The sequence below is a fragment of the Bufo bufo genome, chromosome 2, assembly GCF_905171765.1.
Source record: "Bufo bufo chromosome 2, aBufBuf1.1, whole genome shotgun sequence".
NCBI classification, from domain to species: domain Eukaryota; kingdom Metazoa; phylum Chordata; class Amphibia; order Anura; family Bufonidae; genus Bufo; species Bufo bufo.
Genome location: NC_053390.1, coordinates 81,257,517 through 81,270,376, shown reverse-complemented (window position 1 = coordinate 81,270,376; position 12,860 = coordinate 81,257,517).

Below are 12,860 nucleotides of genomic sequence, written 5' to 3'. Positions count from 1 at the left end.
GCGGAAAATAATGATTTATTTTTATTTATTTTTTTCTTACAAGTCTCATATTCCACTAACTTGTGACAAAAAATAAAAACTTCCATGAACTCACTATGCCCATCACGAAATACCTGGGGGTGTCTTCTTTCCAAAATGGGGTCACTTGTGGGGTAGTTATACTGCCCTGGCATTTTAGGGGCCCGAATGCGTGAGAAGTAGTTTGAAATCAAAATCTGTAAAAAATGGTCGGTGAAATCCGAAAGGTGCTCTTTGGAATGTGGGCCCCTTTGCCCACCTAGGCTGCAAAAAAGTGTCACACATCTGGTATTGCCGTACTCAGGAGAAGTTGGGCAATGTGTTTTGGGGTGTCATTTTACATATACCCATGCTGGGTGAGATAAATATCTCGGTCAAATGCCAACTTTGTATAAAAAAAAAATGGGAAAAGTTGTCTTTTGCCAAGATATTGTTAGAAGTTGGGCAATGTGTTTTGGGGTCTTTTGGGGTCTTTTTACATATACTCATGCTGGGTGAGAGAAATATCTCGGCAAAAGACAACTTTTCCCATTTTTTATACAAAGTTGGCATTTGACCAAGGTATTTATCTCACCCAGCATGGGTATATGTAAAATGACACCCCAAAACACATTGCCCAACTTCTCCTGAGTACGGCGATACCAGATGTGTGACACTTTTTTGCAGCCTAGATGCGCAAAGGGGCCCACATTCCTTTTATGAGGGCATTTTTAGACATTTGGATCCCAGACTTCTTCTCACGCTTTAGGGCCCCTAAAATGCCAGGGCAGTATAAATACCCCACATGTGACCCCATTTTGGAAAGAAGACACCCCAAGGTATTCAATGAGGGGCATGGCGAGTTCATAGAAATTTTTTTTTTTTGGCACAAGGTAGTGGAAATTGATTTATTAATTTTTTTTCTCACAAAGTCTCCCTTTCCGCTAACTTGGGACAAAAATTTCAAATCTTTCATGGACTCAATATGCCCCTCACGGAATAACTTGGGGTGTCTTCTCTCCGAAATGGGGTCACATGTGGGGTATTTATACTGCCCTGGCATTCTAGGGGCCCTAAAGCGTGAAAAGAAGTCTGGAATATAAATGTCTAAAAAATTTTACGCATTTGGATTCCGTGAGGGGTATGGTGAGTTCATGTGAGATTTTATCTTTTGACACAAGTTAGTGGAATATGAGACTTTGTAAGAAAAAATATATATATTTCCGCTAACTTGGGCCAAAAAAATGTCTGAATGGAGCCTTAAAGGGGGGTGATCAATGACAGGGGGGTGATCAGGGAGTTTATATGGGGTGATCACCCCCCTGTCATTGATCACCCCCTATAAGGCTCCATTCAGATGTCCATATGTGTTTTGCGGATCCGATCCATGTATCCATGGATCCGTAAAAAACATACGGACGTTTGAATGGAGCCTTACAGGGGGGTGATCAATGACAGGGGGGTGATCAATGACAGGGGGGTGATCAGGGAGTCTATATGGGGTGATCACCCCCGTCATTGATCACCCCCCTGTAAGGCTCCATTCAGATGTCCGTATGTGTTTTGCGGATCCGATCCATGTATCAGTGGATCCGTAAAAATCATACGGACGTCTGAATGGAGCCTTACAAGGGGGTGATCAATGACAGGGGGGTGATCAATGACAGGGGGGTGATCAGGGAGTCTATATGGGCTGATCAACCCCGTCATTGATCACCCCCCTGTAAGGCTCCATTCTGATGTCCGTATGTGTTTTGCGGATCCGATCCATGTATCAGTGGATCCGTAGAAATCATACGGACGTCTGAATGGAGCCTTACAAGGGGGTGATCAATGACAGGGGGGTGATCAATGACAGGGGGGTGATCAGGGAGTTTATATGGGGTGATCAGGGGTGATCAGGGGTTAATAAGGGGTTAATAAGTGACAGGGGGGGTGTAGTGTAGTGTGGTGCTTTGTGCTACATATTACTGAGCTACCTGTGTCCTCTGGTGGTCGATCCAAACAAAAGGGACCACCAGAGGACCAGGTAGCAGGTTTATTAGACGCTGTTATTAAAACAGCGTCTAATATACCTGTTAGGGGTTAAAAAAAATCGCATCTCCAGCCTGCCAACGATCGCCGCTGGCAGGCTGGAGATCCACTCGCTTACCTTCCGATCCTGTGAACGCGTGCGCCTGTGTGCGCACGTTCACAGGAAATCTTGCATCTCGCGAGAGGACGCGTATATGCGTCCAGGAGGAATGAATCAACCACCTCCAGGATGCGTCGCTGCGTTCGGCGGTCCGGAGGTGGTTAAGCAGACTGTGATTGTCTATTGTTGTGACTTAGATGAAGATCAGATCACATTTTATGACCAATTTGTGCAGAAATCCATATCATTCCAAAGGGTTCACATACTTTTTCTTGCAACTGTATATGGTTGCGGCCTAAATTCACGCACAGATGTGACCAAAAGTAGTCAAATTTGTCACAAATAGAAATAATTCTTTGTTGACTAACTGTATATATAGTTGCGGACTAAATTCACGCACAGAAGTCACCCAAACTAGTGAAATTTGGCACAAATAGAAATAAATCTATGCTGAATTGCTATATATAACGGCTGTGGCCTAAATTCATGCACAGATGTAACCAAAACCAGTGAAACTTGTCACAAATAGAAATAATTCTCTGGTGACTAACTGTATATATAGTTGCAGACTAAATTCACGCACAGAAGTTACCCAAACTAGTAAAATTTGTTCCAAATAGAAATGATTCTAGGCTGGAATATTGTATATAACGTTTCTGGATCGTGCGCGCACACAGATGTGGCACAAATTAGGTTAATTTCCCCAGAAAAATACATTTCTATGATGGAGCGGTGTGTATCTTACTAGCAGGCACACTCTAGTGAATAAGCCCCTTTTTAGAATTTCTGCTAAACACACTGCTTTCTGATGGTGTACTGTAGATCTCACTGATATGTAATATTTCTTTATTTTGAAAGCTTTTTGGTACTGAACACAACGATTTTCCAGCCCTGCACTATCTGTCCCTTCCTGCAGATGGCAGTCCCTAATACTGCTGAATTTAACCCTTGTTAAAAATAAAATAAAATGCTGCACTGCTGTCAAACACACACTTTAGTCCTGAAGAGGACTGTTTTGTGTTTCAAGAGCTTTTTGGGAGTTCAATCGTTATTTCAGCAAACCGTTATATGTCCCTGCCTACTGTCGGCTCTCCCTGACGCTGAATTATCCGAGCACGGGACGTCGGCTCCTATATAAACTAGTACCACGTGTTCCGGCCAGCCAACCAGTGTAAGGCTTATAGCTAACATGACTATGGCATTATACTGGAGGGAATTACTTACCTAAACGCTGATTGGATGCTTCAGGAGGCGCAAAACGTGCGGGGCGGAGACTCGAGAAATGCGACGAGCACACGTCCTATTCGGCCGAGTACCGCCACGTGCCGAGCATAGCGATGCTCAAGCCGAACCAGTACTCGGTTGAGCATGCTCGCTCATCACTAGCGAGCACCAAAGCATTCGGGTGTTCGGCCCGAATACATTGCGATATTCGTGCGCTCGTCCGAGCACTCGAGTATAATGGAAGTCAATAGGAGACAACCAGGCACCCCCTGCTCTGAAGAGGGGAGGGTGCCTGGTCAATTGGAAAATGTCAGAAAGTGACAGAAACACTACCGAAATGGATCGGGAACAGCATGGGGACAATGTCTGGATGCATTTTGGACTCCCAGGTCGCTGCGGGGAACCATTTTAACCACACAGTTACAGACTGATCAAAATACGCACAAACCCCCCCAAGAAAAATATTTTACAGTAAAAATTGTTAGGAAATATTGTTTCCTGTATATTAAATTGTATATAAAGTGCAAGTGCTGCCAAAAATTACAAGGAAGAGGCACTCCGAAACAGCCTGTATATCACATAAAAGAGGGGGTCCTCATTCACATTGTGGTACAATTGTTCGGGTAGTGGAACTTCTACACTCATAAAGCCTATACACTAAGTGAAAGGGCTGCCAAAAATTACAAGGAACCGGCACTCCAATACACCCTTTGTTACACATAAAGGAGGGCATCATACACACCCTTGAAAAATCATTAATGGCCTGCTGGTTACCCTCAAAAACATTAGGCGCAAGGGCCTGCTGCTGAGATGACCCTCTAAAACATTAAGGGCGAGGGCCTGCTGCTGAGCTGATGCTCTAAAACATTATATGCGAGTGCCTGCAGATGAGCAGACGCTCTCAAACATTATATGCGAGTGCCTGCAGTTGAGCAGACCCAGTAAAAAAATTAGAGTTGAGGGCCTGCTGTTGAGCAGACCCTATAAAAAAATTTGAGTGGAGGGAATATACACAATCTGGAGGAGGAGGAAGAGGAGGATCAGAAAACAAGATTCAACCATACACTCTTTTTGTGGTGGAAAAGGTGCATGGAAATACACTACAGTAGATTGAGTACATTATAAATGATAGATTGAAAATGCCTTTATGTTCATCCTCAGCTCAGTTCTCCTCTGGTGGAGTTGAGAAATCTGTGGCAATCCAGGCCTTGTTCATTTTTAGCTCAGTCAACCTGTCAGCATTGCCAGTGGACAAGCAGATGCGCTTATCTGTTAAGATGCCACCAGCAGCACTAAATACACACTCGGACACCCAGTAGTTATAAGGCACGGAGGGATCATTTAGGATGCTGACACTGTCTGCTATGTATTCCTTCACCACCTTCCAAAACTTTTCCCTACTTGTACGACTAGGCCGCGCTTCAGGGTGATGTTGCTGGCGGGGTGTCATGAAAGTGTCCCATGCCTTGAAGAGTGTTGCCGTGGCTTTGTTGGAACTGCTGTGTGTTCCCATTGTCTCCCTTCCCCGGTTGCCTAAGAAGTATGGACTCTTCCGCCAGCATTGTCAGATGGAAAATTCCAGAGCAATCTCCCAACAAGTACCTTCTGGTATTGCACAATTTTACTCGTCCTCTCCACCACAGAAATGAGAGATGAGAAGTTCTCTTTGTAGCGGGGGTCGAGAAGGGTGAACACCCAGTAATCCGTGTTGTTTAAAATGCGTATAACGCGAGGGTCGCAGGAAAGGCAGCCTAACATGAATTCATGTGTGCCAGAGTACCAACAGGCAAGATTTCATGTCGACATCAGGATGACTCTCCATCTCCTCTTCTTCCTCCTCCTCCTCCTGTTCTGCCCATCCAAGCTGAACAGATGGAATTAAAGTTCCATGGGTACTACCCTCTGTACCAGAGGCAACTGTCTCCAGCTCCTCCTACTCCTCCACTTCTTGGTCCAATTCGCACTGCGAAGACAAACTGTGGGTGGTCTGGGTATCACCCTGTGTGATGTCCTCCCCCATTTCCTTGTCTGCCACATTCAGAGCGTCGTCCTTAATTGTGAGCAGCGATCGCTTGAGTAGACACAGCAGTGGGATGGTTACGCTGATAATAGCATTATCGCCACTAACCATCTGTGTGGATTCATCAAAGTTAGTTAAATCCTCACAGAGGTCTGACATCAATGCCCACTCCTCGCTTGTGAATAGTGGCAGTTGACTCAAAAGGCGACAACCATGTTGCAGCTGGTATTCCACAACTGCCCTCTGCTGCTAACAAAGCCTGGCCAACATGTAGAACGTAGAGTTCCAGAGTGTGCTCACCCCGCACAACAGTCGGTGAGCTGAAAGCCGCAAGCACTGCTGCAGCATTGACAGACCGGCTGAAGCTGTGGACGACTTGTGGAAATGGGCACACACGCGGTGCGCCTTCACTAGTAGCTCTGGCAAATTGGGGTATGTTTTGATAAACTGCTAAACCACTAAGTTTAAGACATGGGCTAGGCATGGGATGTGTGTCAGGTTGCCGAGCTCCAAAGCCGCCACTAAGTTACGGCCATTGTCAGACACAACCATGCCTAGTTGTAGGTTGAGTGGCGAGCGCCACATCTCGGTCTGGTCCCTTATACCCTGCCAAAGCTCTGCGTCATTGTGCTGTTTGTCCCCTAAGCAGATCAGCTTCAGCAGGGCCTGTTGACGCTTACCGACAGCAGTGCTACACTGCTTCCAGCTAGCGACTGATGGCTGACTGCTGTTGGAGGTGGAAATGGAGGAGGATGATGCGGAGGAGGAGAAGTGGGGTTGGAGCCAGTAACATAGCTGCTGGCAGAGACCCTGTTGGACTTAGGGCCCGCAATCCTGGGTAGCATTTATGCCATCCCAGGGTACGACTCACTCCCGGCCTTCACCACATTCACCCAGTGTGAGGTCAGGTAAAAGTAGTGTCCCTGGCCACCAGCACTTCTCCATGTGTCCGTGGTGAAGTGGACCTTCCCAGTAACGGAGTTGGTCAGGGCACTGGTGATTTTATGGGAAACATGCTGTTGTAAGGCGGGCACGGCACACCGTGAAAAATAGTGGCGGCTGGGGACTGCGTACCGAGGGACGGCTGCCAACATCAGGCTGCGGAAGGCCTCAGTGTCCACAAACCTAAATGGCAAGATTTCAAGGGCCAGTAATTTTGAAAGTTGGCAGTTTAGTGCTATGGCCTGTGGGTGGGTGGGTATTTGCACTTGCATTCAAATGACCGTGTTATGGACATTTGGACGCTGCGCTGGAACAGGGAAGTGGATATTGTTGCTGATGGTTCATGCGATGGTCCAGGAGCAGGGCAAGAGGCATCCAGGCTAGCATCTTGGACAGCGGATTGGACAGCATGTAACACAGGGGAAGAGGAGACAGTGGTGTGACCCGCAGACCCAGATTGTGGACCCAGGCATTGGGCCCACTTATTAGGGTGCTTGGATGCCATGTGGCGGATCATGCTAGTGGTGGGGAGGTTGCTAGTGTTTACGCCCCGGCTCATTTTGGTATGGCACAGGTTGCAAAGTATCACTCTTTTGTCCTCTGCACTTTCCTCAAAAAAGCTCCATACTGCGGAACACCTACCCCTTGGCAAGGTTGATTTACGTATGGGGTGCTCGGTGTAACGGTTGCGGGCATGTTTTGTGTGGGCCGACTTCTCTGTTTTGCAACCCCACTGCCTCTTCCAGCCTTTTGCGGTGCTGTAGATCCCTCCCCCTCTGTACTGCTATCCTTGCTCGGCTTTTCACCTTCCCATGTTTCACCTTCCCTCCTCTTCCACTTCCTCACTCTGCTCAATCTTCCTGTTATGACCTAACCACAACCTTAGTGATTGACAACTGTCTCTCATCATCATCCACCCCATGAACGAATGATTGTCGTTCACCACCATCATCTTCTTGAGACTGTGAAGGCTCAAGAGGTTGGGAATCGGCACAATATCTCAGGTCCCTCTTCAAGCGTGCTGGGCCAAATGTAATAGTGGCGCTGGAAAGAGATCCTCGGAATATCCGAGTGTGGGATCACTCGTTTGGCAAGCCTCTCCATGGTGGGAGGAAGGATGATCTGAGTGAGGATTCAGTTGACCAGACTCTTGGCTACAGAGACTGGACTTGGTGGAAGAGAGGGTGGTGCTTAACCGACTGGAAGCATTATCTTCAGCAATCCAACCGACCAACTGTTTGAACTGGTCCAACTTGGACAGTGTTGTGGTGCGCCACCCAGCTAAGTTGGACATGAAGCTAAGTACGGTTTTATAAAAAATAAATTGTGGTGCACTGGCAGCAGGCACAGTTTGATTGCACCCAGTGCCACCGCCTCTGCGTGAACCATCAGCATTACGCCCACTTCCCCATCCCTTATTGCTCGCCTTCTTCATATTTATGGTTTGTTACTGGTTGTGACGCTGTTTTTTTTTACTGTACACAAAAGACACCGTTTTCAGATGCAGTACAGTATATATAAGAACAGCACAGATTTTGGACACTATTTTAGCCACAGATTATTGGATATTTATAACTATATTATTCCCAATATATGGCCCTAACAAACACAGACGGTGTTAAAATGCAGAGCACTGAGATTACCAGATTAAACCGCAGACAGCAAAAATGTGGTCAGATTCTGGGAAATATGTATATATTTTTTTCACTTTTTCCCAATACACTGCGTGCAGAATTATTAGGCAAATGAGTATTTTGACCACATCATCCTCTTTATGCATGTTGTCTCCAAGCTGTATAGGCTCGAAAGCCTACTACCAATTAAGCATATTAGGTGATGTGCATCTCTGTAATGAGAAGGGGTGTGGTCTAATGACATCAACACCCTATATTAGGTGTGCATAATTATTAGGCAACTTCCTTTCCTTTGGCAAAATGGGTCAAAAGAAGGACTTGACAGGCTCAGAAAAGTCAAAAATAGTGAGATATCTTGCAGAGGGATGCAGCACTCTTAAAATTGCAAAGCTTCTGAAGCGTGATCATCGAACAATCAAGCGTTTCATTCAAAATAGTCAACAGGGTCGCAAGAAGCGTGTGGAAAAACCAAGGCGCAAAATAACTGCCCATGAACTGAGAAAAGTCAAGCGTGCAGCTGCCAAGATTCCACTTGCCACCAGTTTGGCCATATTTCAGAGCTGCAACATCACTGGAGTGCCCAAAAGCACAAGGTGTGCAATACTCAGAGACATGGCCAAGGTAAGAAAGGCTGAAAGACGACCACCACTGAACAAGACACACAAGCTGAAACGTCAAGACTGGGCCAAGAAATATCTCAAGACTGATTTTTCTAAGGTTTTATGGACTGATGAAATGAGAGTGAGTCTTGATGGGCCAGATGGATGGGCCCGTGGCTGGATTGGTAAAGGGCAGAGAGCTCCAGTCCGACTCAGACGCCAGCAAGGTGGAGGTGGAGTACTGGTTTGGGCTGGTATCATCAAAGATGAGCTTGTGGGGCCTTTTCGGGTTGAGGATGGAGTCAAGCTCAACTCCCAGTCCTACTGCCAGTTTCTGGAAGACACCTTCTTCAAGCAGTGGTACAGGAAGAAGTCTGCATCCTTCAAGAAAAACATGATTTTCATGCAGGACAATGCTCCTTCACACGCGTCCAAGTACTCCACAGCGTGGCTGGCAAGTAAGGGTATAAAAGAAGAAAATCTAATGACATGGCCTCCTTGTTCACCTGATCTGAACCCCATTGAGAACCTGTGGTCCATCATCAAATGTGAGATTTACAAGGAGGGAAAACAGTACACCTCTCTGAACAGTGTCTGGGAGGCTGTGGTTGCTGCTGCACACAATGTTGATAGTGAACAGATCAAAACACTGACAGAATCCATGGATGGCAGGCTTTTGAGTGTCCTTGCAAAGAAAGGTGGCTATATTGGTCACTGATTTGTTTTTGTTTTGTTTTTGAATGTCAGAAATGTATATTTGTGAATGTTGAGATGTTATATTGGTTTCACTGGTAAAAATAAATAATTGAAATGGGTATATATTTGTTTTTTGTTAAGTTGCCTAATAATTATGCACAGTAATAGTCACCTGCACACACAGATATCCCCCTAAAATAGCTAAAACAAAAAACTAACTAAAAACTACTTCCAAAAATATTCAGCTTTGATATTAATGAGTTTTTTGGGTTCATTGAGAACATGGTTGTTGTTCAATAATAAAATTAATCCTCAAAAATACAAGTTGCCTAATAATTCTGCACTCCCTGTATATGGCCCTGAAAACCACAGATGGTGTTCAAATGCAGAGCACTGAGATTACCAGATTAAACCGCAGACAGCAAAAATGTGGTCAGATTCTGGGAAATATATGTAAATTAAAAAAAAAAGGGCATCTTTAAAATGAGTAATTTGCAATCAAATTCTCCCTACACTCTCTGTCCCTTCCTAACAGCAGCTCTCCCTGACTCACAATGAGCCGAACCCGCGTGACCGGGTGCTATATAGCACCCAATGACGTGTTCCAGCCAGCCAATCATTGTAATGCCAGTAGAAAACATGGCTACTGGCATTACAGGGATGGCAATACTTACCTGCACGTTTATTGGCTGCTTAGCAGGCGGTAAACGTGCGGGTTAGAGACTTGAGCATGGCGTTCGAGCACATGTGGTACTCGGCCGAGTACCACCATGTGCCGAGCATAGCGATGCTCGAGTCGAACAGGTATTTGGCCGAGCATGCTCGCTCATCACTATAAACTACCCATTTCTAGTGATGAGCAGCATAGGCAATATTCAAATTTGCTATATTTCGTGAATTTTTGGCTGAATATTCGCCATAAATTCGCAAATTTGAGAATTTGTGATCTCCAGTTATTGTTTACTTGATTGCGAAAATTGGCAATGTAATATATTCGCGATAAATTCCCGATTCGAATATTCAACAGTATTCGCGAATACGAATATATAGCACTATATTCTAAATATTCTCGAAGTGGCGATATTCGCAATTAAAATTTGTGATTCGAATATTCGCGCTCAACACTACCCATTTCACTACACATTGCTGGTGCTTCAATGTCCTGCTTCTCCTCCTCCAGTTCAGCCCCTACAGGGCTCATTTGGCCATGAGATGTAGGCGCGCGTCTCCAGTCCCGTGACCAGCAAGATTTACCAGCATCTTTTCTAGGATATGAATCAGTGGAATGACGTTGTTCATCCCATAGTCCTGGTGACTGACAAATAACCTAGCATCTTTTCTATCACTGTCCTTAGTGCCTGTTAATGTATCTCCCTGCACTAAGTACACTGGAAAATGGCTGAATCCAAGATGGCTGAGGCTATTTATAGGGCTATGACATCACAGGGCTGGCTGGCTGCTGATTGGCTGCATGCATGGCATTGTGGGTGATCCCTCGTTCCCAGAGTTCCTTGCTCCATGCCCTAACATATGCAGCAGCCATTTTAGGAAAAAATGCGATTCGTTACCACGAAGTGTGAGGAACTTCTGATTTGGTGTAAATCGAATTTCACTTCGCCAGCTTTGATTCGCTCATCTCTAGAAATAATCTATTTGCTCATCTAGTTTCAAATATATGAAAGCAAAAATGTTTTTCACATAATGGCAATTTGCTAGATTTATTTTCTAATGTTATTATTGTTAGTAATATCTGTTATATTCAGATCATCAACATTTTCTCACTGTGTTCACGGTCTCAAGCACTCACACACAAGTACACACATTTTCATCGATACCTCTCCAAAAGTCAACCGTTTATTCCTTATTTAGACCAGTTTTTCACGTATTTGCTTTCAGTTTCCTTATATGTCATGTATATTGACTTTTTTGGTGGCCTTGTCAAAGACAAAGTGTCAGTGATTAGTAGAAATAAAAAATGGTTGCATCATATGAAAATTTGATACTGGTAAAGTTAGCATTAATCAACCTCTGTGAATTATTACACAAGTTGATAAATCATAGCAATTAACAAATTTGAGTTTCTGTTATTACCTGGGAATCTTGAATGACAATACTAAATTCTATGTGTCCTGATTTTATCAAACTAATCAGGGGTGCACCAAAGCATAGGCGGGGTAAGTGGTCCTCTACAGTGCCATAAGGGGGGAGGCCCAATAAAAATAAAAAATAAAAAATAAAGTACTTTGTTGACTTTCTAGCTGTCAGTGGTTCCTTTGTATGAATTAGGGATTGTTGGGAAAGCTTTACCAGAGGGAAGTTAAATAAATGGTTGTCTATCTGAAAGCTATCATGCTAAATTTCTGGAACCAAGGGCTGTGGGTGCGTTCTTAAACCCCTGCCACGCACAACAACCGCTCATGTTCCATCCATTAATCTAATGATTTATATCCTTCCAAATACCCATGATAACATAGATATTAATTTTGCAGAGATAAGGATTCAAATAATTGTTCCAGAAATAGATGAGCGAATCAATTCTAAACAAATACAATTGGTTACACATTTTCCCCAAAATCTGGATTCTGGCAAATCCAAAACTTTAGAGAAGACTTGTTTAAAATGGCGTCCACCATTTTACAGATCAGAAGACAGAGAAAAAGGCATCTCCAACACACCCCGCCAAAAGATTGTTTTTAACCGTTTTTTTAATTTTAAGAAATTCAACAGCACAGTATGTTTTTAAACAAGTTGTAAACCATCTGGTTACCCATAGCCATGTACTATATATCACTGTCACTTTGACATTACTAATGCAGTCTTGGTGTTAAAGAGTTTTAACACAGTTGGATACAGATCTAGGAGACCTCACAGTCAACTTTCAGGGCATTTGGGGCACTTTTTGATATGGGTTGAATTTATTCTGATCCAAATTTATTCAGTTTCTGATGAATGATTTGTGTGAATCAGACCTGAAACGAATAATAATAATAAAAAATCACTCATCTCTAATCCCAGATGATGAATTACAATCACTTATCAGTCATCATATATTTTTTTGGTCCCATGGACATCAATAAAGGTTCCATTTACAAAGCCACCATTAAGGCCTTCTTCTAAATTCTCACCCCAGAGAAATTGACACGTTTGGAGCTATGGCTCCAACATGGAGCTATGGCATAGTGACACTAAAACAATTTAGAAGATCTCAAGGGATTTCTTCTATATATTTACATTTTGAAATATCTGAAGTATGTATATAACAAAGAGAAGTTGTGTGACAAAGAAAAAGACATGAAAAATGCTAAACTTACAAATATATAACATGCAGTAAAATATTCTTCTTCTGTCTCTACATTGAAAAGATTAATCTATCTCAGTGCAATATGGTTCAATTACCAGACTCATTTATCAGACAGTAAGATGTGCAACTGTAGAGAGAGGTTAAAATGTCACCAAGGGTATCTTCATCACTTCAATATCATTGCCTTAAAAGGCACTGACCAGAATAAGCAGATGACCTAATTTAAAAATTATTATAGTACCAAGAACTCAGTTTCAACATTATAATTCATTTTCTAGAGGAATATTTCAAATTTATTATCAGTTTCCTGACT